Source organism: Pseudophryne corroboree, chromosome 1, assembly GCF_028390025.1.
Source record: "Pseudophryne corroboree isolate aPseCor3 chromosome 1, aPseCor3.hap2, whole genome shotgun sequence".
Classification (NCBI taxonomy): Eukaryota; Metazoa; Chordata; class Amphibia; order Anura; family Myobatrachidae; genus Pseudophryne; species Pseudophryne corroboree.
In genome coordinates, this window is record NC_086444.1 from 898,032,071 (window position 1) to 898,058,821 (window position 26,751).

Below are 26,751 nucleotides of genomic sequence, written 5' to 3' on the forward strand. Positions count from 1 at the left end.
CAGAGGATAAGGAAGAATCTCCGGGGAACAGAGTTGAAACAATGGTTGATAAAATGGTTAGCCATATGGAGAGATGGCACTACGAAGGGGGTTATCGCCGTCTAAGGATTTTCTCTGGAATTTTCCCTGTGCCTGCAGGTGAAGAAACATACGATACTTGGCGAGATGCGGCTATTCAGCACTCAGAGGAGTGGCAATGCCCTGAGCATATAAAAAAACAGCGTATAGTGGAAAGTCTCAGGGGACCCGCTATGAGGGTGATTCAAGCCACTCGGAGAAGTAAGTCGACGGCTACTCTTAAAGATTATCTTGAAGCATTAGACTTCTCTTATGGCACCATGGAGGATGTAGGGGATTTGATTTCAAGAATGCATCGCACCTATCAGGAGCCGGGGGAGACTCTGACTCAATATATTTATCGAGTTGATCGATTGATCTATCAGATTGTGGAGAAAGGGGGGATAGCTAAGGATGCAGTCGATGAAAGCCGAATAAGACAAGTTCTGAAAGGAGCACTAACTAATAATCCAGTGGCGCAGAGACTTCGGTGTACCCGTATGTCGGGGCCCTCCCCAACTTTAACTGAACTAGTAAAGGAGGTCAAGTTAGAGGAAGTGCAGATAGAGAATAGAGAAAAGACCATTAAGAGAGTCAAATCTATAATACCTGCTCCGACCTCGAATGTTATGGACGATCGGCTGCTTAAGCTACTAGAAGATCAAAATAAAACAATAGACCAGTTGATTGCACTCCAGAGCACAGCCTCCTCGAGGCCCTATTGGTCATCAGTATCGGGCAGAAGAAGGAATCGGGGAAGTGGCAGTCGAGGGCCCATACTATGTTACAGTTGTGGACAACCAGGGCATAGATCCTTTGAATGCCCGGTGAGTGGCCTGGAGAGGAGGGGCAGGATGCCCCATTACAGCTGGTTGAGAGATGAGCAGATGAAAAACCCCAACGGGAGTTCTGTGAACCCCTCACAGGCTCCCCAACAATAAATGTACGTGCAATGGGGAGTGCCCAGTGGTCCGATACTCTCCCTGACAGTATAATGGGGCATGCACCGCTGGTGAAAGCACTAATAAATGGACAGGATTGCATGGTATTGATGGACAGTGGATTGCAGGTTTCCATTGTGTTTGAATCATGGTACCGGGAGAATTTGTCATCTGTTCCCATTCAAACTCTTAGCGGTCTTACAGTCTGGGGCCTAAGTGAACAGAAGTACCCGTACTTGGGATACATCGTTACACAACTTACCTTGGAACCTGGACTAATTACTCCTAATGAGTCAATTCCTCTGGTTGCCCTGATTTGCCCTGATTCACCCGGGGATAATGGCCAATTGTCAGCGATCGTGGGTACAAACACGAATATGTTCAGAAATCTAAGGCGATGGTGTGAGAAACAAGACAGAGGAAATAAAGCAGAGACAAGACACTCTGTAGGCCAAGAGATATATCACTGTCAGTTCCTCGAGAGTCATCCTGACAGGCTGGTTGCCAATTCTCCTAAAGGGACCCTGCCAATTTCCACCCGCTGGAACCTTGAGGATTGTTTTCATGGGAATGATATTGATAAGACAAGGAAAGAAATGCTAATGGACCAGCTTCTACTAAGGGAGGCAGTGTTTTCCAAAAGTGATTGGGACCTAGGGACTGCGACAGGTGTTCAGCATCATATTAAATTGACGAACAATACCCCATTCTGGGAGAGATCCCGGAGGTTGGCTCCTGCCGACTTCGAAGACGTGAGGACTCACCTTAGGAATTTGTTGGAGAATAATGTCATCGCTGATTCCGAGAGTCAGTATGCGTCACCTATTATGGTTGCTCGTAAGAAGAGTGGAGAAATTCATCTATGTATAGACTATCGCACCTTGAACAGTAAGACAGTGCCTGATCAGTACACCGTACCTAAGGTAGACAAGGCATTGGATTGCCTTCAAGGAAGCAAGTGGTTCTCCGTTCTCGATCTACGATGCGGGTATTATCAGATACCTATGAGTGAGGAGGATAGGGCCAAAACCGCTTTCAACTGCCCTATCGGTTTCTTTGAGTTTTTGAAGATGCCCCAAGGGATCAGAGGGGCACTAGCAACCTTCCAGAGAATGATGGAACAAACCGCTGGTGACATGTGTTACCGTGAGGTATTGGTGTACCTAGATGACATAATCGTGTTTGGGAAAGATCTAGATGAACACAATGAACGGTTACTTAAAGTGTTGGACCGTCTCCAAGCCAGGGGGCTAAAGCTGTCATCAGAAAAATGTAAATTGTGTAGATCATCCGTTAAGTATTTGGGGCACATCGTGAGTCGGCAAGGGATAGCTACGGACCCAGATAAAGTAGCCACGGTAAAGAAATGGCCCAGACCCACCAACCTTAAAGAATTGAGATCTTTTTTAGGATTTTGCGGATACTACAGGAAATTCGTATCTCACTATTCCAAAGTAGCTAAACCATTGACAGATCTAACCAGAGGATATCCCCCGGCCACTAAACACCTGAGTAAGAAATCAGAGGAAGAAACTTGTTACCACAAGCCCCGGGAGATGTTTGGGAAAAGGTGGACTGAACAGTGTGAGGAAGCCTTTGTTACTCTGAAAGATCGTCTCACTCAGTCTCCTGTGTTAGCCTATGCTAGACCTGATCTGCCCTATGAAGTGCACATAGATGCCTCCTTAGAAAGCATTGGAGGAGTGTTATACCAAAGACAAGACCAACGTTTGAGGCCCATTGCCTATGTTAGTAGAGGAATATCCAGTAGTGAAAGAAATGATCCTGTCCATAAGTTGGAGTTTCTAGCGCTAAAATGGGTAGTTAGCGAAAAATTTCATGACTACCTCTACAGAGCGCAGTTCATTGTACAGATGGATAATAATCCCCTGACCTATGTACAGACATCAGCTAAGCTGGATGCCACTGGGCACCGGTGGCTAGCAGCACTAACCGACTATGACTTCACTATCAAATATAGGCCGGGTATTAATAATCAGGATGCGGATGCTTTATCTCGAATGCCGCACGATGATGCTCCTGGAGCCAACACTGATTGGATTGAAGTACCTGCTGCTGTAGTGAAAGGGTTGTGTCAACAGATTAGTGTTACTAGAGATCAGGAGATGGCCGCCATAAATAATATAGGAGCGTCCGAAATAGCTATTCCTCCATCCTATTGTTGGTTAGGACTGGCTGAAATGAAGGGGTTAGGGATAGTACCGTCAGAACAATTGGCGCAAGACCAACAAAATGATCCTGATATCCTTCCTATTTTAAGACTAATGGAAGATCCTAATTGCCACATCAACCAAGCACAGCTGTCAAGAAAGGCAAAAGTATTATTACGACAGCACAGGAAGTTAAGTGTGAAAAAAGGTGTGTTATATCGAAGGGTTCTAAAGACTGACGGGGGTACTAAAGTGCAGATAGTCTTACCCACCAAGTATAAACAGATGGTGTTAGAAGCTTTGCATGATCAACATGGTCACCTTGGATATGAGAAAACACAGGGGCTGGTGTCTGATCGATTCTTCTGGGCGTATATGAATCAGGAAATAGAACATTTCTTTAGGACGTGTGGAAATTGTATTCTGAGGAAAACTCTACCTGTATCTGCGGCTCCATTAGTAAATATCACCTGTACGGGACCTATAGAGTTGGTATGCATTGATTTCCTTATACTAGATGGCCCCGGAAGACAAGACTGCCATATTCTTGTGGCAACCGATCATTTCACGAGGTACGCCCAAGCCTATTTAACAGTGAATCAAACTGCGATAACTGTTGCGCGAACACTGTGGGAAAAATTCTTTGTGCATTACGGATTGCCAGCCAGGATTCACTCCGATCAAGGCCGAGAATTTGAGAGTCACGTAATTCGAGAATTGTGTCAGTGCTGTGGGATTCATAAATCCCGCACAACACCTTATCATCCTCAAGGAGATCCGCAGCCTGAGCGATTTAACAGGACTTTATTAAACATGTTGGGAACTTTGGACTCTAAAAGGAAATCCAACTGGCGTCGATATATAGCTCCCTTAGTGCATGCCTATAATTGCACTCGGAACGACACTACTGGGTATACCCCATATTATCTCATGTTCGGCCGGGAGGCCAGATTACCAATAGATATTAGTTTGGGAACACAAACTAACTCCGGTTCCAAAATGTCCCACAGTCAATATGTTAGGCAACTCCATCAGCAACTACAGGAAGCCTACCAACTGGCTGCTGATGCTGCCCGAAAAATGGGTGAACAAAACAAAGCTTATGTGGATAGTCACATTAAGGAACAACATTTAGAGCCAGGAGATCGAGTGCTGATTAGAGCTCTGGGCTTACCTAGAAAGCAAAAATTACAGTATAGGTGGAAATCCACACCGTATAAAGTATTGAGGCAGCTACCTAACATCCCTGTTTACCAACTCGTGCCTGCCGATAGACAGGGATATATGGTAACCTACCATAGACAGCATTTACTCCCTATTGCACAGGACATTCGGTGGGAGGATACGGAAGATAAGGTAGATAGAAACCATGCTAAAGATAAGAGTAACCTTCGGGGCATGGGAAAGGAATCTGAGGATAGTTATGATGACTCTAATACTGGATATTACTATTGGGATAGTGAGCCTTGGGGGGCCGAGGCAGCTGCCCCAGATCCATACCACGGAGGCCAATCTGAAATACCCAACTCATACAATGTGGTGGAACAGGAGAATGGTGGAAGCAAGGATAGTGAGGGAAGTGACTCAAGTTGTGAGATAACAGCCGTTCCTGATCCAACCCATAGGTGTGATAACGGAGAGGGAGTTATTTCCGAACGACCAGTTATGTCACCTAGGCCTCAACGGGTTAGGAGGGCCCCTACAATACTCACCTATGAACAGTTAGGAACCCCGACTGAAATTCCTTTGGTATTGCACCCCAGCATGGTGATGTCATGGCCATATTTTGGATGGAATGTACACGGTCATAATTAGATAGAACCATGGAACATCTATGTAGGTGGTGAGATCCACTTAAATAAAAATAAAAAATTAAGCGTACTCACCAGGGGGAGAGTGTAGCCCCCTAAAAATATGTGCTCGTGAGGAGATATAGTGAGAGTAAAGATTTCCTGACTACTAGGCTAAATATATACTAAATACATACTGCATGTGTAAATATATTAACTATATTCAATATGTATACTGAAATACATGTACTGTGTATAAAGGAGGGTTGATGTGGTGAATAGATTAAAGTAAACAGTGGACTATAGGAATGGGTAAATTGGCACGAGAGGGGCTAGATAGACTTTTCAAGAAGCCCCTCGTGCCAGGTAGTGTGTGCCCGTATGGAGAGAACCGTTGTAGGGAGCGCGAGGAAGGCAGGAGCGGTTACCTGAGGGAGGAAGAAGCAGCAGCTGATGACGACTAAAAGGAGAAGCGGATCAGAGAGGAGAGTGAACGGAGTGATCGGGCTGCTGGGACAAGGTGACCTGGGAGGTGACATCGTCCTGACCTACACTCAAACCGAGGGTACTGCTGCTCACCGGAGGAGTGGATATGGGAGTCGGTCAGCGCGGAGGAAACCAAACAGACAGAGACCCGAGGAAGCGCTGACTGTGGTGCGGTAAGAGCTCCGAGGACGCACGGCAGGCAGAGAGAGCTGGGAGTCCGCGACCTCCACTTCTGCCTGTGAATAGTAGAGACGGAGCTGAGCTGACTGAGGTGGATAGCAGGGATCTGTATACCAGATGAGGTATGACCCAAAGTTCAGCTAATGTCTGCCGTATCGTCTAAAGTCTTAGCAGCCTGCAGTAGTCGGGGGAGTGACTTTTGAGGAAAGCAGCCAGACAGCTTACTTAGCCCCGAGCTGGGGAAGGAGAGCCAGCAATGAGTGACAGCTGCTTTTAATTGAGGGAGAATATAGCCAGGAAAGTGACTAAAGTTGCCTATGCTTATTTGGGGGACCCCCGTTCTGGCACAGCATCATATCGCTTCATTATAAAGCCAGTGAGTGAGGAGAGCCTTCATAAAGGAAGGAGTATAACCCTATCCAACCCCGACCTACTAATTGATTTGCAGCCTACATATGTGAACTCAAAGCGAGGGCTGAGGTACCGCGAAATACTCTATACAGGGACTATGGTGAATCTGGCACTTATTATAGTATTATCACTATCTCTGGCCCATCAGTCTTTTCTATACAGGAAGGGTCACAAAGGAGAGACCATTATCCTTGGTGGACACTTATACATAGGGGATGAGATTAAAGTCCGCTACATAGAACAATATAGGTCTGAGGAACGCTCCTAGTCCGCAGTGATAATCCTGAGCGTCATAGAGGCAGATGAAAGACTGGCAACTTTCTTCTCTGGCGCCCGAACGAGTAACCCAAATCCCCAGAGGGAAGCTCACCCAGCATACACTAGGTCACAGGTAGTCCGCTATCAGAGAAGATTACGACGGGGGAACTTGGACATTGACGGTGTCACTACAGATACACCCAAGTACTCCGGAACAAAACTTGGATAGGATTCTCCTAACATTGACGAAGGCATCTGTAGTACGGAAGGTATATTGGGCCCCAACAGTGCACCACCAATAACCAAAGGGTATACCCAACAGGTGAACGGTAGACTGCAGTTGGTCACATAAGATTACTGTAGAACGATTTATAACCTAGAGTTATCACAACCAGTCATGACAAGCTTTTTTTGTATTGCATGCAAGGTAATCATTTATGTATAGGAAAATACCATGGTATAGTACAGTATAATTGTATGTATTGCCTCACAGTTAATCTAGGAATCTATAACATACAGTGTATTTAAGTGTAGTGGATTGTTAATTCTTTTAATAAATGTACTTATGTATGTATTCAATTCACATTAATAAATACGTACCATTGAAGTGGAGAAAGTTTCTAGTCATCGAAAGAGCAGCACCTGAAAGACAAAAGACGACAACAAGGTAAACCAAACACATCTTTCCCAAACCCCACGTGAAACAGTATATATACCCATACTCGTTAAAGGCTTTCCCAAGCAAGCCGGGGGGTGGTATAAAGACTGCTTGGGTGGAGGCACTCCGTAAGATTGAACAAGTAACCCCAGTAGTGCGGCATTAGGGTGCAAGGAAGGGTTACAATAAGGTCAAATACACTAGGAAGATCTTTCCAAATGACTAGTCATATATTTGCAACTCCCAAGTGTTCTGATTTAGAAGCAACAGACCAGACTACAGAGGAGTCACACCACTCTAGGTATCAGGACTATTGACTGTCAGATACAGCAGATTTAGTGCTGGGCCACACGTAGCGGCCAAGCGGGTCCCGTTCAGCGGGACCCACTTGGCCGCAAGGAGACTGCAGATGGGTGCCTATGCAGGCACCCACACATGTGCGGCAGTCCCGGATAACATGCTGCGGTCGGGCAGGATGACAGGATGGCAGGATTTCATAGTGAACACATACATTTCAATGCATGTGTTCAGACAGTGCGGCTGTTTTACAGGAGACTTGGAGTGAATGGAGGATGAATGGGTGGAGCATAGTCTATACCATTAGTAATAGTCCTCCTTTTATGGCCACACGATTAGGTAACCGTGATTGTTGGCTGCAAGTGGGTGCACCAAAAATATCTCACAATGCCTGGGAACCTGGGGCATACAGACAGTATAGTGGCACAGGAATTTTATTGTGATAGTATTTTATTTTGTAAGCCTGAAAAATTAACCTAGGCTACTTACATCCCACTTAAGTTAAGAAGTTTAACATCGCACAGAATCTCCTGCTCCTCTTCTACTCAGCAATTGTAGAATCTGTTCTGTGCTCCTCGATTATCATCTGGTATAGCTCTGCCAGTGAGAGAGACAAACGCAGGCTCCAAAGAGTGGTAAGGTCTGCTGAGAAGATCATCGGAGTTGACCTCCTGCCTGTCCACGACCTGTACTGGTCCAGAGCCAAAAAAAAGGGCGACCAGCATAGTCAATGATTCGCCTCACCCGGGCTATGGCGAGCTCAACCTGCTGCCATCAGGAAAAAGATACAGGGCCATTCCCACCAGAACCAATAGAAGCCTCAAAAGCTTCTTTCCTCAAGCAGTCCACCTGCTGAACCCCTGACAAACCACCGGGTTGGCTGTCCAGTCGCTCTACTCCGATCTTCTGATTGTAACGAACACTGTGTACTTTTACTTAAGCTGTATACTGCATATATTCCCCCTCCCCATCCCCCCCTCTTGTCTATGTGTTCCCCCCTGGCTGCTGCACTGTAAACCGAAATCAAATTCCTAGTATACGCAAGTATACCTGATCAATACAGCTGATTCTGATTCTGATTTGTTAGATTGTGACTTTGTTACTGGGTTATTGTTTTAGTGTCCCACCATCTACAGCAGTACGGCAGCCCCATTGCCTGAGGTCATCTCATTCTTTTTATCATGCTTGTTTTATGTTGAGTGGTATCAGCAAGTAGGAGACATGTACCACTTATGGTGAGTGTGTCCAAACGTCTAAGGGCCTGTGTTTATCCCAAGCTTAAGTTTACATTTCTAGTTATATATCCAACCACACATGATGGAAGTTTGTTCCTAGCAATTTGTCACTTGTAAACAGTTTATATGCCGTAATAGACTTTTTACTTTACAAATACAGCCTCTTTTTTTTTATCAAATGTATCTAATATTCTACGTTTTAAATTATTTAACCTAATTATCAACCATTAACAATATTTCAGTTCTATACCCATGTTATGTTGGAGTATTTGGAATTAAAACAGTACGGCTTTTTAATCATCAAATCAAAGCTGCACTAACCATTCCTGTGTATAACAATAGACAATGGTCACTTAAATAACTTCTCTGAAGCACACTAATCTCATAATCTGGGGTTGACACCACTGAAACAAATCATCAGACGTAATATTAATGTGCAGCAGAGCTGAACTATTAATGCCGGATACGCACTACAGCGACAGCCAATGACTACAGCCACGGACCAGCAGGGTTTGGCCATGCACATATGAAGGACAGAACAACATACTGTATCATTCCATCCTTCATTTACACTGCATAGGGTCGCTAGTGATATCTTTCCTCGGCCCTGCAGCAGAGCCGTCCGAAAAACGTCACTAGTGACCGTGGGAGCGTGCAAATCGTATGTACACACTACACAATGTAGACAATTTGACGTTACGAAATGGCAAATTGTCCCCACATCACTGTTGTGTGTACTCAGAATAAGATTTCAGGTTTCACTGCAGATCAAGTAAACAGTCCACCCCAACTAAGTAACACTCTGGATTTTATGGTAGTTTAGGGCCTAATTACACCTGATTGCAGCAGCAAATTTGTTCTGTAATGGGCAAAACCATGTGCACTGCAGGGGGGCAGATATAACATGTGCAGAGAGAGTTGGGTGGGTTTTATTGTTTCTGTGCATGGTAAATACTGGCTGCTTTATTTTTACACTGCAATTTTGATTTCAGTTTGAACACACCCCACCCAAATCTAAAGGGGGGTACTCACGGAGCGATCGCTACTTAAAATCTAAGCAATCTGACTAGAATGCTTAGATTTTAAGCAGTGATCACTCGTGTGTAGCCTTCACAGCGATAGCGATGCGCAGCCCCGCGCATCGCTATCGCTGGTGCTAGATTGGCCTGCATACAGGCCAATCTAGCAGGTCGCTCACTTCACCCGCTGGGTGAAATGAGCGCCCCCCCCTGTCTCCCCCCGCACGCTCGGCACACATCGCGCTGTGCTGAGCGGGGGGAGAGATGTGTGCTGAGCGAACCGCTCAGCACACATCTCTCCCCAAATCGTGCTGTGAATGCCCTTAACTCTATCTACACATGTTATATCTGCCCCCCCTGCAGTGCACATGGTTTTGCCCATTAGAGAACAAATTTGCTGCTGCGATCAGGTCTGAATTAGGCCCTTAGTAGACTCAGGGGGTGATTCAGACCTAATTGCTGGGCTTCTAATTTTGCTGTCCTGGGATCAGATAGTCGATGGCCAAGGGGAGTGTAAAATTGTCCAAGCAAGTGTGCGATCGCATGTGTACGCCGTTCCACAAATATCCCTCAGTCAACGGACAGCTGCAATTCCGTTCGCACCACACTCGCCATTGAATGTTTTTACAACTGTGTGCAGTCTGTGCACAGTCCAGGACTTACTCCTACAGTGTGATGAGAAGAGGCTGATCGGGACCGGAGCTGACGCCCCCCCCCTCCCCCTCCCGAAAACGTTTGGGAACGCCTGCGTTTTCCCTGACACTCACGGAAAACGGTCAGTTACCACCCACAAATGGCCTCTTTATGTCAATCAGCCTGCGAATGGCTATGTGATTGAAATTTTCGCACCAGCTTGTCACTGTTCGATGATGCCTGTTGTTGTTTGACGACGCACGTGCGCAATGCGGTGCATACACATGCGCAGTCTATCGATAATCGCCCAATGTGCGAAAACGCACAGCAGTGATCAAGTCTGAATCTGCCCAACAATTCGATCCTAAATTTGTATAGATAACATATGTTTGGGGGTGCTCCTAAACTAATATTCCTAAGAGCACCTGATCTCCCATTAGGCTGATTAAGCTGCAGCCTAATGCGCCCTACACACTGGGCGATAAAACTGAAAGATATGAACGATCTCATTCATTAATGAACGAGATACCGTTCATATCTTTCAGTGTGGAGGCAGCAACGATGAACGATGCGCGGCCCCGCGCTTGTTCATCGCTGCTGCCCCATCGCTTGTGCATGCAGGCTAATATAGACGATCTTGTCCATATTTGCCTGTAATGCTATGGAGCCGGGTGACAGGGGAGTGAAGAAACTTCACTCCCCCCGTCACTGCCCCCCCGCCACCAAGTCGCCCGTCGGCCGTATCCGCCATTGGCAGGCTCGGCGGCGGATTGCGAGTGTATAGGGCCCTTACGGTGCCAGGAATTGAGATTGGTGAGGGAGTGCCATGCAGATGCAAGCCGGGGAATAAAATTAAGATCTAAATACTTCCATGCAGATCTTAATAAACGAAAGTTGTCAGTTATCTACCATTCCCAAGATGGTGTGGAGGGGAAAGTTTTTAAAGAGTCTGCCAAATGGCTACTGATGTGACCATGTAACTTACTACTAATACCTTTACTTTACTACACTGTGCTACAGTGCAGAGGCAGCTGGAGAGCTGCACGCAATTATCTGTGTAGTGTTCTGTACATTCCTCAGAAACCAAAGCCTCATTTAGGGGCCTATTCATCATGACAAACAATTATCATGTGATAATTATGTTTTGAACTTGCTGTGAGTTCAAAGTAAGTATTGGAGGCATTCATCATGCCTCCTTTACTTATCACTTGTGAAAAGCTGGTCTTTTTGTGGAGACAGCTTTCCGGAAGTGTGAGACTTTTGTCCTGCTTCTCTGGTCTGCTGAGACACTTTGCAGCCTGTGCAGTGTGAAGACATGCTGCGAAGAGACTCTGAAGACTGAAGCAGCCTGGGAAAAAGGGGTGTGGTATAATAGATAGACAGTGTCTAATTACTTTAGACAGTCAGTAGATAGACATGTTAGACAGTCAAAAGGTCGACAGGGTCAAAAGGTAGACATGAAAAAAGCAGACAGTACAAAAGGTCAATAGGGTCAAAAGGTCAACATGAAAATGGTCAACATAAAAAAAAGGTAGACACCATTTTTTTTTTGCATTTTGGGGGTTTGTGTGGATAGTTTAGTTATCTGGGACCCCTAATTGTACAAAGGCATCCCCCTCGCAGGGCTCACTCTACTCACAACGCTTTGGGTTCAGTGGCTCACTGTGCTCACCAAATATAACCAACTCTATGCCGACATGGATAGAGAAGGTATAAAAAAGTCCAAAAACATGTAAAATTTACAATAAAACTGTGTCTACCATTTCATGTGAACTATTTTCATGTCGACCTTTTGACCATGTCTGCCTTTTGACCCTGTCGACCTTTTGTGCGGTCTACCTTTTAATGTCGACCTTTTGACCCTGTCGACCTAATGTCTGTCTAACATATGGATCCAAATAGAGTGAGAGTTTCAAAAAATGAGAGATTTGGTAAGGTTTTGCTATTTGTTTTCAAGTGGCAATCATTTACACAGCAAGATCAACCTGGTTTTGCAGTGTAAGTGATTGCCACTTTAAAAAAAACTGAAAAACCTTACCAAATCTCTCACTTTCTGAAACTCTCACTCTAGTACATTTGGCCCATTGTGTCTATTGACTGTCTAACTAGACACCGGATACCGGGAAAAAGGGCCCTATAAGTAAGAAGACTCAGCACTGAGGAACTGCTTGGAGCGACCTCCGGAGAGATAAGAGACTGCAGCTTCGGCTGCAGCAAATGTATTGATGTTAGTTACAAGTGAATTAAATTAAAAATGCAAAAAAAAAAGTAGAAATAAAGATTATTTTAGGGTAATTAAGGGACAAACAAATGTAAACAAATGATAAAAAGCAATTATTTTTCAGTGAAATAAATGAAGTAAATTTACGGTGCATAAAAAATTAAAAAGTTGATTTTGGGGTAATTCGATGGCATTTTTTAACCCCAATTATGACATGTAATTACTGGCCAAATTAAGCCAATTGAAAACTTACAGATGCCCAATTTGTCAATGGGTTCTGGAACAACTCCTGATATTTTTACCTTAACATGAAGAATTCCCCTACCTTTTTATACCTGAAGGGGGGTGCACACCAAAAACAAAAGTTTCCACTGAAAAAGCAATGCGAGTTTGGAATTAGACTGCAAATGCAATTCACAGTTTGATTTTGCTGTGAAAATGTCTCGCAGGAGCCAACTCGCACCTAATTGGATTGACCCCTAAATCTCCTTAGATCTAGGTCTTCCTATTGTGTGGGGATCCGGTCAGGATCCCAGTGGTCAGAATCTCGGTAGTTTAAATACCAGTGCCGGAATCCCCACACTATTCAGAATATCCTGACATTCAACACTATCCCGGCGACTGCCGGGATCCTGAGCGATCTTTGCACGGACCGCCGGAGAGGAAAGCTGCAGGGTTGGGGGGAAGGTGTAGGTTTGGGCTGCTAGGGGGAGGATTAGGCTGCTGTGACGGGATCCTGACTGCCGGGATCCTGAGCAATCTTTGCAAGGACCGCCAGAGAGGAAAACTGCTGGATTGGGGGGGGGGGGGGGGGGATGGGGGGGTGTAGGTTTAGGCTGCTGGGAGAGGATTAGGGTTAGGCTACGGGAGGAGAGAGTTAGGGTTAGGCTGTCAGGCTGCAGAGAGGGAGGGTTAAGGTCCATACACATTAGACGATGTCGCTCTGTGAGCGACGTCGTCTAATGTTTCCCCTCCTGGGCCGGCCGGTCGGCGGCCGACTGTACACACTGAGCGATATGACCGCTCATATCGCTCAGTGACGTTACGCCTCCACCAGCCCTGCATGCAGGTCGTGGACGACAGTCCAGATCCTGCATGCATGCACTGGCGACAGCGACGATCGTTGCCGACCCGCGGGGCCACGCATCGGCTGTCGCTGGTGGCATACACACTTGCCGATATAATGAGCGACGTCGCTCAGGAAGGGGGAAAATGAGCGACATCGCTCATTTTATCAGCAAGTGTGTATGGGCCTTTAGAGTTAGGCACCCCCGGGAATGGTTAGGATTAGGCACCACTGGGGAGGGTAAGGCGTAGGCTGTGGGGGGAATGGGGAAGGTTAGGTTTAGGCTGCAGGAAAGGTGGATTAGGGGGATTTAGGGATCTGGGTTAGCTGTCTAAATTTGCCAGGGTTGGTTTTTTATATCATCAGGATGCTGCAGTCTGTATTTTGACAGCCGGCATCCCAACCTCCAGGATCCTGATATCAAAGCATTGTCTGATGGAGTTTGGTATGTATTACCGGCGGATGGGATGCCAGCTGTCCATATCCCGTCCGCCAGAATGCCAGCAGCAAGGCGAGCGCTAAGGGTCCCCTTGCGGACTCGTTGGCTCACTACAGGATCTATGCCCACTCTATGGGTGTCGTGGACTTGGGTGACTATGGGTGTCGTGAACTGAGAACAGTTCTGGTGCATCTGGATTCCTGCTGGCGGCATTGTTAGCTGGCAGGATTTCGGCGTTGGTATCCTGAACGTCCGGATCCCGATCACCGGCAAATTGACACAATAGACACAATGGTAGCAACAAAGCTTCAGGTTCACACAGAGCAAAGTATTGCATTATTATTCTTTCATTTCCATCCACAGCGAAACATGAAAAAGTAATAACACACAAGAAACATCCGTATATTATATAAGTGAAGATAAAATATAATAGCATTGTTTACTACTTTACAAATACTAAAAGAGCAAATTAAATACTTACATATGTGAGATCCAATAAGTACATGTATGTGCTGTCGCTGTGTTAATGAGAAGATAAGCTTCCTTAGCCTTAGAAACAGATGCTCTCATAAAACCTGTAATAAAGGCAGAGTCTGGGACTGCCTGTGTAGAACTTTAATGTTTATGGATCAGTATCACTGAATAGTCTTTGAACTTCCTCCAATGTACTTTTCCTTCCACTAGATCTCTGTAAGCATCAGCAACCTCTTTCTTTTTATATTTGAAGTGAGCTGCTCTCGTACAATCTCCTGTAAATCATCATTAATGTGTACCAGCACAGATAAACTTTGCCAAGAGGATTCATTTGAGTTATTTTTATATCAAACACAGCTGCAACGATGTCAGCCATGGGGTCTGTTTACAAAAGGTATAAAAAGAGCCCTCATTTATTAATGCCTGCACTCAGCAATGGCCATCGCCGGGTGTCACTGCTGGTCACCGGCACAGGAGCTCTCATGCTGGTTGGCACACATTTAAGAAGAACAGTGGCAGCACCTGTACCACCAGCTGTCCTCCTATGCTATCGGCATCTCAGGATGCTAATAGCATATGTGAAAAAAATATCTTATTATTGAAATAAAGCATTTTTTCTAGTTTAACGAATATTTAAAAACATAAAAATTGTTGTTTTTTAGTTTTGTATTTTTATAAGAATGCACTTTAAAGCTCGAGCTTCCAGTGCACTACACCTGCATGAGGCCTGGCAAACCAGTCGGTCTGTGCTCCCTCTGTTACAATTAGAGATGTGCAGTTCAGTTTTCCTGAAATACGAACACACACGACCTTAAGGGTTGTAAGTCAAATCGAGTCCCAGTTCGGAATCACTTAGGGGTTCCAAGTGGAACCGAGTCCCAGCTCAGGTCTGTTGTCAGTTCAGAACTCGTATTTAAAAAATGTACCCGGGTTTTGGATTGCATGTACAGTAAACAGGTCCAAATTACATGATTTTAGCTGCTTTTATAGATTTTTATTTAAAAAAAACATTTAATTAATGTTTATTGAGCTTTATCATTTTTAAAGGAATCCAAAAGCAAACCAAAAACCAAATCCAAACCAAAACACTTGATGGTGCTTTTGCCAAAAGCCCAAAACCAAAACACAATGAACAATTAGGTCCGTGCACATCTGCAATGCTACTTGTTTTAATGCAGATGTATCTTGACTTGTTTCTGACTGAAGATATAAGTAATTAAGCCATGTTTATCTGTATCTTTTCCTACGCACATTGAAAGTGCAAATGGGTCCAACTCTAATATAGCCCAATCACATCAAAGTTTTCAGATTGTAAAAGACATACTCTTCAGTTTGTTGCAAAAATATACATTTTTGCTACATTTCTTAATAAGTAAATTGGCAAGCTCACACATTTCTGCAGACATCTGGACACACATTACAAAAGCACTTTCACAATCAGACACATGATAAGAGCCAGACTGACACAGTAGGGAGAGGAATGGAGTAGAATCAACTTACTCTCAAGGATGGCTGATCACCTGAAAAACATCACCATTAACCCATACCTTCAAACACTGGAGGAGAGCTGATCAAGTTAGGAGACTTGACTACATTGTACCAGATGTGTGCCATATGTTGAAATCATGTCCTATGTCCCTCATCTACCCACAAGCAGCAGTGTATGGGCATACAACCCACCCAGCGACGTGAGCTGGGGTCAGTGGCTGGGGAGGCACTAACTAGTATAAGAGCCAGATTTACACACGCATATACAGTATGAACCCAATGGTTCAAGTAGCATTACACAAAGGTGCAGCAGTATATACTTTGTTACTAGAGAGTTAGGGGTCTATTTACTAAGCCTTGGATTGAGATAAAGTACCAGCCAATCGGCTATTAACTGTCATTTTTCAAACACAGCCTGTGGCATAGCAGTTAGGAGCCAATGGCTGGTACTTTATCTCCAGCGACTTTATCTCCATCCAACGCTTAGTAAATAGACCCCATAGATAGATATATTCCATCAAGCCACACACCCCTCAGATCTGATAGCTCCTCCCCTTGTGCTGTGTTTTGCAGTATTGTTGGTCAAAGCTGCCTCATCTCTGGGCTGTCCTTGACAGTCCCTCACGTTTGGTGAGTTTTGACTATAAAAATGATTACAATAATACAAATGTATATTTGTTATCCTAATTTTAAATACTTACAATCACACATTTAACTACTGGAGTCTGTCCTGAGAGAAGAGGATGCTGCAGCAGGAAGTCATTGATGCCGAGGTTGGGCACTTAGCAGCTCAGCACTTGATAGATACAGACTGAGGCAGCCAGCATAAATAATATGAGATCTTTGATCCAGGCAAAGTACTGCTTTGCTGGGATCAAAGATCTTTGATTGATTATGTTGGCTGCCTCAGTCTTGATCAACAGCATACAGGGAGCCGACTGGACTCCCGAGTTTCCTGAGGGTCCTGGGCCCCTTGATATCACAGGGCCCATCACAAGTGCCCCCTTTGACCCCCCCACCCCCACCCCCCACCCCCACCCTGTCGCCAGGCCTGCACTGTGTTAACAGTCAACTGGTCAGTAGGAGGGTCTCCTAGTTTTTAAGCATGTTTAAAAACCAGAAGACCCAATAGCCAGCAACCAGGATCAGGGGGAACGGACGGATGCTGGAGGATACACACTTGTCTAATGTTGGACAAAACGGTCGGTCAGGAGTCGGATCTCCCGAGGGTTGTATAAGTGCTTATCCAGCTACTGTACCACCATACAAAGCAGGGATACAAAGAGAGTGGCTATAGGGGGACATTAGTAAGCAGTGATAAGAGCGGAGAAGTGAGTCAGTGGAGAAGTTGGCCAATCAACCAATCAGCAGCTCTATAATTTTATAGTATGCAATTTATAAATGCTACTTCAGTGCTGATTGGTTGCCATGGGCAATTTCTCCACTGGCTCACTTCTCCGCTCTTATCACTGTTTAGTAAATATCCCCCTATAGTTCCAAATGTAATAGGCAATAAGCATTTATATTCATAATAACAAGCAAATCCATAACTATATAAGTATACATGATGGCGTAGTTATGACAACTATAGGTGGTGAAATCAGTTAAAAGGAAGTGCGCTTTGCTGTTGAGAGCTTACATTCTAAAAGAGATAGGTATAAATGGTAGTATATTTTCCACTATGAGACAGCAGTAGCCAGGTTCCTAAAAAATCTATGTGAAAGTTTACGTGATAGAGTAGGACTTGCGGTGAAATGGGGTCCCGTGGAGTGGACCGCAAGCTTACATGCATTCATAAACCAAAACCCCATTGTTTATTTAGATGTATACTAAAGCATTAAGGTGAATGAAGCTGCCAAGGAGAGTGCAGGGTTCTCTTTATATGTATGTATATATATATATATATATATCGCTTACATTTATAGAAGTGTGGGATTTGTACTACTGTGGACGTACGGTCTTTGTACACATGTCTCGGACTAAGTACGGGACTGCGTACGCAACGTAAAGACATACGCACGGTCGTGTGTTTACGCAACGTGCGTAAGGGTACGGCCGCTAAGTACAAATTACACAATAGCATTGTTTAGTTTAGGCGCGGGACGGTAGCCACGCGACAATAGCACAAATTGCTCAGTTTCCAAGATTTAGTTTAAATAAAACCTTTTTTTACTGTACTCTGGTACTAAGGCTGTTTATCTGAATGAAAGTTAATTTTCTGTACAGAAAAACCAAAGTGTATTTAAGTGAACGAGCGTGAGTGAGCAAACATAATAAAGGTTTTGTGGACCCAGTGAATTCGGGATCCCGTAGGAGACCACACCAGGTGAGTGGAGACTTGGTGGCGTGAGAATAGCTGGCTCACGTTAATATAAATTGAAGTACAAAGGAGCAAGGTAGCAGGGTACCGCAGGCCAGAAGGTCAGCAAATTTTAGAGTACCGCAGACCAAAGGTCAGCAAGGTTTTTGTTTAGAGTACCGCAGCCCAGGGGGTTAGCAAAGATACCCATTTCGTTTTTGATTGATACGCTCCGGCTGAGGTTTCGCAGCCTGAAAAATCGATTCCATTGGTCGTACGGCAGATAAGTAACAGTTACCTATACGCTGTGCGATTGGACCGCGCGTTCGTGGATGCAATACTTATCGCAACGTGATACCCTTTTTACGAGCTTTGCGCAAAATCGCGGGATCATTAGCGCTGGATATACCATACGCAAGCGTGATTTGTGTATAATAAAGGTTAAGGGAGGTTTCACTGGTCTCTCTCAGGAAATCTCCAACAACCAATATTTACTGGAAAGGGTAAGTCACTCCCAGATACTTCCAGTAAATAGAGGTTACATAGGGGCCCTAGGTTGGGTACGTATTTTCGCTAACGACAGTGTATGGTAGTATTGGCCAACGTGGGCGGTGAGTGGGTGAAAGCACTCGGAGAACTTTCACCGTTGCCTTATATTGAGTATTTTGGTTTTTTGTAGGATTAGCCGGGACGGCAATACCTGCAAAATATGGGGGCCAGTTGCTCAAGTAAGGGACGTGCAACCAGGGTTCAGGTTGACATACCGCGACCCAAAGGGTCAGCGAGGTACATAATGTGTGAGAAGCATGGACCACACGCAGAAATTTTGTGCAATGAATGGGAACGTATGACTGCGGAAGATAGGGAACCATTCCCTAAGGTAGGCAGTTTTGAACCAGAGGTATTGCAGAATTTAAGGGTTAGGATATGTCTGATAAAATCCCGAAAGCAAAGGGTCAGACACACAAACTGTTTAAATTTATGGCAGCAAGAGGGCGATATGCAGAGGGAACTAGCTCACGCAGCAGGTTCCAAACCTAGCAGGAAAATGATGGCAACCGCACCACCACCACCATATATTGTAGGGGAGAAAGTGGCTACAGACAATGGCATATTGGTATCTGATAAGAGTATAGTTGATAAATGTACTAATGCTAACCCGTGCAAGTTGTATCCCATTTTAAACTTTCCTCAGGACTGCGAGCAAGAAGATGAGCCCAGCACAATATCGGCACTCTCTCTAGCAGCCACCATACAGAACACTCAGGTGGGCACGGCCCAACCAGTAAGATCAGTTGTAAGGCCCCCTAGCGGAGGGATAAGTGAGGTCGTGTCCACAGGTAAGTACGGTACCATACATTATGCAGAGACAATAGCACCTCAGATTGTGGAGTCAACTCAGAATGACGTAACTGAACTGAATCCTGTCAGGGTGATCGCAGTCCCCAATGGGAAGACTGACACTCAGGGAGTCACTCCCATCAGGAACATTGCTATGCATTGTCCCTGGTCCCGGACCAAATTGAGGACAATTATGTCTGAATTTCCCAATCCCAGAAAGGATCTAGTCGCATGCCAGAGGTTCATTAAAGAATTAGGTAATGCCACCGAACCCACAAACAAAGATTGGCGAACAGTGCTACGGGCATGTTTACCCTCCAATATTGACCCCGTGAAATTCATTACTGATTGTAAATTAGACGCAGAAGTACCTCTCACTGATGAGTACACTCAGGAGAATGTACGACAGATCAATCTGCAATTAGGAGTATATTTCCCTACTGTTGTCAAGTGGAATAAAATCTTTTCCATAAGACAAAAAGAAGGTGAAACGGCATCTGAATATTTCCACCGAGCACTGCAGGAAATGGCTAGATACACTGGGGTCGAGGACATTAAGGAAAATGTACATCACAGGGAGGTAGCTGTGTCAGTATTAATGGACGGGTTAAAAGAAACGTTGAGAACAAGGGTACAAACCTCTCTACCTAACTGGAGAGGTATCTCAGTGGCTGCATTAAGAGAGTCCGCTATCGAGCACGATCGGAACATCATTAAGCACAGGGAGTCACAGGTGGATAAGCTGATGACAGTAAGTATAAATGCCCTTACAACGAAGCCGCATCAGCCAAAACCCCAGACCCCTGATGGTAAGTTACGTGTAGTGGTATGCTATAACTGTAAGAAGGAAGGACATTATGCACGGAATTGTAGGTTTAAGGACACACATAAGGTATACCGACCCCCTAGACCAGGATATGAACCACATTATGATACACGTAATTGGGATCAGGGATCACATAGGAAAAATTATGAGCCGCATGCAGGGGAAACAAGGAGGTATCCACCTAGGAGGGACTGGCAGACCTCTTAAAATTCTCAGTTACCCCCCTCACATATTGTAGCTGCCAGCGCGCTGCAGGAGGGTCACAATATACAATAGGGGTTGTGCCACACCTGTAGTCTGCAGCCAGTGAAGTTGATTGCTAGCCTTGGTAGTAAACCCGAGGTCACAGTTGATGTAGCTGGTAGATCATTACCTTTTCTTGTAGATACAGGGGCGGCCAGGTCAGTGTTAAATTCGACGGTAGGTATGAACACCACGGGTAAAACAATTTCAGCAATGGGAGTAACAGGAATAGTGCAACACTACCCTTTAAGTAGACCAGCGGAGATTACGATAGGGCCTTTGCAGACCAAGCATTCCTTTTTGCTGGCTGCATCGGCTCCGACTAATCTACTTGGGAGAGATTTATTGTGTAAAATGAGGTGTGTCATATATTGTACTCCTGAGGGTGTCTTCTTGGATATACCCGAGAATCACAGTGCAGGATATGTTAGACACCCCACAAAGGTTAATGTCACACTCTGCTGTTATAGACAAGTGTCCATCCAAGGTAGAGGCAATGATCTCCCAGATTCCGGAATCCCTCTGGACCAAAGATGGACAAGACACTGGATTGATGGCGAATGTAGCTCCTGTAGTAGTGCAAGTAAAAGATGGTAGGATAGCTCCAAAAATCCCTCAGTATCCTCTGAAGCCAGAGGTGGAATTAGGAGTGTACCCAGTCATAGAGCGCTTGCTACAACAGGGCATCCTAGTTAGGACATCCAGCACTGCCAATAGTCCCATCTTCCCTGTGAAAAAGAGTGGGGGGAGGGGTTACAGGCTAGTGCAGGATCTAAGAGGGATAAACAAGAAAGTTGAGAGCCAATTCCCCGTAGTGCCAATCCAGCTGTCATCCTCATGCAAATTCCCCCTACTGCAAAATTTTTCACTGTCATTGACCTCTGTTCTGCTTTCTTTTCTGTCCCTCTGCACCCTGACAGCCAATACCTGTTTGCATTTACATACAGGGGAGTACAGTATACCTGGACTCGCCTACCACAAGGTTTCATTGACAGCCCAAGTATTTTCTCCCAGGCTTTGCATGACTGTTTACAATCCTTTCAACCTGAGAGCGGATCAGTATTAATACAGTACGTAGATGACTTACTGCTGTGTTCTGATTCCCTCGAATCGTCCTTGAAAGACACGAAACAGCTTCTGTTTCACCTTTCTAATACGGGACACAAGGTTTCAAAGGATAAGTTGCAGTTGTGCCAGACCAAAGTAAAATATTTGGGACATTGCTTGACACAAGGACTTAGACACCTCACCGCTGATAGAATACAAGCGATTCGCGACATGACTATGCCACAAACCCAGCAACAAATCCGCACTTTTCTTGGAATGTGTGGGTACTGCCGAAACTGGATCCCAGGGTTCTCAATACTGGCTTTACCTTTGCAAGAAATGGTCTCCTCTAACAAACCAGATCGGATCTCTCACACAGATGAGTCCGAACTGGCATTTGAGAGACTTAAACAGTGCCTATCACAGGCACCTGCATTAGGCATGCCAGATTATGGGAAACCCTTGGAATTGTACGGTACGGGAAGTGCTGGGTGTGCGGCAGGTGTCCTAACCCAGAGACATGGTGATGCCAGCAGGCCGGTAGCTTACTACAGTGTACAGTTGGACACCGTAGCGCGGGCTCTCCCCACATGCTTGCGAAGTGTTGCAGCGACAGCCTTGCTAGTAAGTAAAAGTGAAGACGTAGTGTTAGGACACAACCTGACCATCCATACACCTCATGCAGTGTCAGCCTTACTGAACTCTGCCCAAACCAGACATGTCTCATCTGCACGGTTTACAAGGTGGGAATTAGCACTAATGGCCCCTGTAAACATCACCATAAAGAGATGCAGCGCACTAAATCCTGCAACTTATCTGCTAGGTGTGCCTGGACAGGCACAAAGGGTGGAGGATGAGAATGATGGTGAAGGAGAATTTAGTACAGACACTGACACACATGATTGTATGGAATATCTGAACCAGACTTTCACTGCAAGACCCGACATTAGTGACAACCCACTGGAAGGCGTAGATTTGACCTTTTACACTGACGGTAGTTGCCACAGACAGACGGACTCGGGAGACTTGTGTACTGGATGCGCAGTCATAGATGACAGAGGTATCATAGAAGCTGAGCCCCTGGGCCAACCGCACTCAGCACAAGTTGCTGAGCTGGTCGCCCTAACCAGAGCGTGTGAATTGGCCAAGGGTAAGTCAGCCAATATATATACAGATTCTAGGTATGCCTTTGGAGTAGTGCATGATTTCGGGGCCCTATGGCGCCTCATAAATTTCATGACGGCAGCTGGCACACCTGTAGCGCATGCATCCCACATAAAAAGGCTTCTAACAGCGATACAAGAACCAGACAGAGTGGCTGTTATCAAGTGCAAAGCCCACATTTACAGTCAAGACCCAGTGTCACTTGGTAACAGCCGGGCAGACGAAGCTGCTAAATCAGCAGCCAGCACCCCCATACAAACACATCACATCACTGATGATATACAACACAGTCAACACACAAAAATTAAGTGAAATGCTAAATTTGTGTTCCCCACAGGAAAAGGCAGTCTGGAGGTCAAAGGGGTATGGCCAAGAGTCCTCAGGACTCTGGACAGATGGACAGGGTAAGCCAGTGGCCCCCAGAGCATATCTTCCAAGCTTAGCTGAGGCGGCACACGGTCTGACTCATCTGGGTAAAGAGGGTATGTGTAAGCTGGTGAGAGCCTACTGGTGTGCGCCAGGATTCTCTTCTCATGCGGGTAAGAGAGCAATGACATGTCTTATTTGCTTGAGGAAGAATATTGGAAAGTCAATACCAACAGGACCATCCCATATCCCGCCGACAGACGTCCCTTTTCAGGTAATACAGATTGATTTCATACAGTTACCACCCTGCAGGAATTTAAAATATGTGTTAGTCTGTATTGATGTGTTTTCCAATTGGGTAGAAGCGTTCCCTGCTGCCACAAATACTGCTACGTTCACTGCAAAGAAAATTGTGCAGGAATTTGTGTGCAGATATGGTATCCCCAGGATAATTGAAAGCGATAGGGGTACCCATTTTACAGGTGAAGTCTTTCAGGTTATGTGCAAACTGATGGGAATCAATAGCAAGCTGCACACTCCGTACCGCCCACAGGCGAGTGCGAAGGTGGAGAGAGTAAACAGCACTATTAAGAACAAGTTGAGCAAAGTGATGGCTGAAACTGGATTGTTGTGGCCAGAAGCTTTGCCAATAGTATTGTACAGCATCAGAACCACTCCCAGGTTCCCACTTAACCTATCACCCTTTGAGATTCTTTTTGGTCGACAACCCAATGTAATGATAGATCCCCAGGATGATTTGAAATGCAATAACGAAGTGACTGTAAAATATTTGGTTAAGATGAGCCAGCAGCTGAGGAATCAAAACAGAAATCTAAAGCTGGTGATTCCTGACCTGCCAAACAGTAATTGTCATGACATTGAACCTGGGGATTTTGTAATGATTCGAAATTTTCTACGCTCAGGTTGCCTCATTGACAGGTGGGAAGGACCGTACCAAGTCTTACTAACCAGCATGACAGCATTAAAGGTTGCCGAAAGAGAGACTTGGGTCCACTCGTCCCACTGTAAGAAGGTCGCTGACCCAGAGAGAACCCGTGACAAAGAGCAGAGTGTAGAGAACATCGTATCACTGGAGTGTCTGTTCTGGGAAGGCTGAGAGGCAGTACTGTTGAGACGGCACCTGAGCGCGGAGAACAACAAGACCAAGAGGCGGTTGTCGTACCAGTTTTCTTTATTATTATTTTCACCATCTCCCACTACCCTCCTTCTCTCCTTCCCTTTTCCTCCCCCTTCTTGTTTCCTTTCTCTTCCCTTAACAAGATGGACTTACCCCAAGAGACTGCGTTCCGGGTTTTCCAGTTAACCCTGTTGTTGACCAAAACAGTCTGTTTCGGTGAGAGTCCCAGAGAGGTCGAGAAAGGATCTGGAATGGGCTCTGATGGCGAGGACGGATTTGTAGAATTCCAAGAGCAACACATCACTCGAGCAAAGGCGAGTATCAGAAAACGATCTGGTAGTCAGGGAGCTCGGAGGCACTGTGAAGGGTTATTGGCTGAGGAAAATTGCATTTGTAAAAATTGTGAGAACATAGTTGAGGATGGGTGCATCCAGAGATGTCAGTCCTGCCTTAATATCAACATGGACCGTCATCCATTGAGTGATTACCACTCACTAGTGGGTAAGGTTTTAAACCAAACAGAATGCTGGGTGTGGTCACAAGTACCTCAAGGTCAGAGCAAGTCAGGATTAGTACCGTACCCTTTAGCAATAGATGAGGTACTCGAATTACGGGGTGGGAGACCGGTGGACAAGAAATTTAATATTTCTAGGCCCCCTAGTTTGAAGCTCCACCAGTATCATGTAGATAGATCCTTAGTGTGTTTCAACATTTCTAATTCCCGAAAACCAGGAAATTGGGAGCTGACATGGAATAATCAAACCATGGCATTTTCGCACAGAGCTGATAGGATACCCGTAGACTCTGAACTTATACGCCAAATAGCCAACAGTGGAAGGTATTTTCGGTATAGGTATACTCAAGGAAGCAAGACCATGCGGGTTGGAGAAGTATCACCAGGGTACTGTGCTCATATCATACAGCCTGATACTTGTACTGAACAGATGAGAGAACTAGGGATTGGGTTTTTCACTTGGAAAGTTTGTAATATGGTAATGTCATATTCTGTCCCATATGTTCTCCCCGATGATGCCTATTTCATATGTGGGAGGAAGGCGTATAAGTGGCTTGCCCCAAACTCAGAGGGATTGTGTTATGTTGGAAGAGTGTTGCCAGAGGTCATGACCATAACCCATGATAAGAGGAAAGACGTTCACCGCAGTGCTCAGGCTCCTTATACTCATACTCACTATGAACACATCATTAAGAGACACCTCATAGATTGGACAGAGGACGTAGCCTCTGATTTGGTCCACGAATCCACCGGGATTCAATTCCTTCTCGCATTAGACATCACCCGTACTGCCAGAGGAATTATAAATTATAGGTACATCCATGCGCTAGCGAACTTGATAGATAATATCACTGAGATGTATGACGACACCTTCAGGTAGACGGGTAGGGAGTTGCAAGCTTACAAAACGGAACTGATCCAGCACAGGATGGTCCTTAATTATATCACAGCCGTGACGGGTGGGTACTGTGTCACTTTGGCAACTCAATAAGGTGTGAAGTGCTGCACGTATATTACAAACAGCACTGACGACCCCACAGAGATTATCGATCAAAAGATGGATGATATATTGCAGTTTAAGTAGGAGTTCCGAAGGAGACACAACCTTACCCTGACTGCTGTGAGTAATGAACTGACCGGCTGGATCTCATGGTTGAACCCACGCAATTGGTTCTCAGGTTTAGGAGAATGGGCTCAAAATGTTATTATGAGTGTAGGAAAGTTTCTCCTTTGTATCCTGGGAGTCGTCATAATTATTGCCTTGATATTTAGGTGTGTTCGAATTCTAACGCACTGGCACAAATTTGATGAGTTTAAGGAGCGGGGGCATTGTTATAGCAGCAGATTTGATTTACGACCTATCCATAGAGACAATGTTATGATAAGGATTACAAATGAATTCCATGGCCCGTTTCTTTCACCCGTTTTTCCTTTGTCTCCCCCTTGGCCCAGATACACCGAGTCGGAAAAGACATCGACTACACCCAAGAAGGATTACGAAAATGTTATGTGAATGTATTTTAGATATGTGTCTTATCTTCATCTCTACAACCTTCAGTTAGTGACACACATAGTCGACAGGTGATATCCACATATATTAGCACTCACATATGTTCCCCCTCCATGTACCATCAACTAAATGTGCACCCTATTTGTTGGAACAAGAAGCCGAAAACAGCTCGGTAGTGTTTGTTGGCCCACTTACAGACCCTTAATACGGGATAAGAAGGATTTAATGTATACTTCGCAATACCTCGAAACTTATCTAGAACATATATGGCACGATGATACATGCCCCTCAGACATGGATTCATACATACATGCTTTTACTATCCCACTAGGTCATACATTTCCCACCTACACCTCTCCTCCTACCATCCAATCATCTGTAGATATTGTATTGTATATTTTTCTGTTTAGTGTTTAGATAGTGGCAGTTATTGTTGACTGCAAAAGGGTGGACTGTCAAAGTTGAAAAATATTGTAGTA

The 26,751-nt window shown here is 45.1% G+C and overlaps 1 protein-coding gene across 2 annotated transcripts in view; it reads left to right on the forward strand.

Annotated features, from left to right (window-relative positions):
- Positions 1–26,751, forward strand: part of SYNPO2 (synaptopodin 2) — a 419,056-nt gene that overhangs the window by 204,276 nt on the left and 188,029 nt on the right. The window lies entirely within an intron of this gene.